The sequence below is a fragment of the Echinops telfairi genome, unplaced genomic scaffold, assembly GCF_000313985.2.
Source record: "Echinops telfairi isolate 266 unplaced genomic scaffold, ASM31398v2 ScPeMD7_7412;HRSCAF=8450, whole genome shotgun sequence".
Taxonomy (NCBI): Eukaryota; Metazoa; Chordata; class Mammalia; order Afrosoricida; family Tenrecidae; genus Echinops; species Echinops telfairi.
Window position 1 is genome coordinate 13,778,581 of NW_022111312.1, and position 1,015 is coordinate 13,779,595.

A 1,015-nucleotide genomic window follows, 5' to 3' on the forward strand; every position below is an offset into this window, starting at 1 on the left:
ATGCAACCTTATGGATATGAATAAAGTTGGCACTCTTATAAGAACTTCATTTAAGTTATTCAACATGGCAGAAGTCTGAGGATCAGATAGGAAAAGGCAAGAAACGAGGAAGCCATCACCCAGAGCCTTGTACACCATGTTCTCAAAACAACTCACTACCATCGAGTCAATTCTGACTTACAGTGAACCTAAAGGTAAAGCAGAACTGCCTCTGCATGTTTCCCAGAAGGTAGTTCTTTACAGGAGAACGCCTCATCTTTCTCTCATGGAGCAGCTGGTGGTTTCGAACAACTGACCTTGCAGTTATCAGCCCAACACAAAAATCAATGCATCACTGCGGCTTAATCCTATGGGTCATGGGGGACAACTACAGAGTTTGCAGACAGTTTGAGTTATTCAGATTTTTGATTTCTGGGCAATTTCTCCAACAGCAGTGGGGCAAACAAGCTTAGCGGAGAGGAAGTAAGACACTGCAGGTAGACAGTGTACAGAGTTGCTCCCAGCAGGCCAGGAGACAGTGTATTATAAAAGTAGAATGTAGAAAAAGATGATAGTAGGCATTCCAGAACATTTAAAAGGAGAATCCATATGCCTTGGTTTAAATACAAACTCGGAATGGAAAGAGTATGAACCAACACCATAGAAAAAATTAGTTAATGGTCAACATTCAGCAAAAATAAATAAAATTTAATTTCCAACAAACTTGTTGAAATCCCTGCATGTAAACATACTTATGGGAAATCTGTCCACACATCCTCTCCCCCACCCCGCCTCCTATAAAACCAACTTCATGTTCCAATTATACAGTAGCTTTCAGTTAAGCAAATTCTTCTTGAACTATGTCATAGAATTAAATATGCCACTATTTCATGATATCCTACAAAAAAAGAATGTTCATCAAGAAGATTGTGACAATGACACCCACCGTAAAATAACCACTGTTTTAGATGTAAGCAGATATTACAGAGAAATCCTTCATGAGAGCGGTTTTGCATACATTTGAGTTATCACGTAA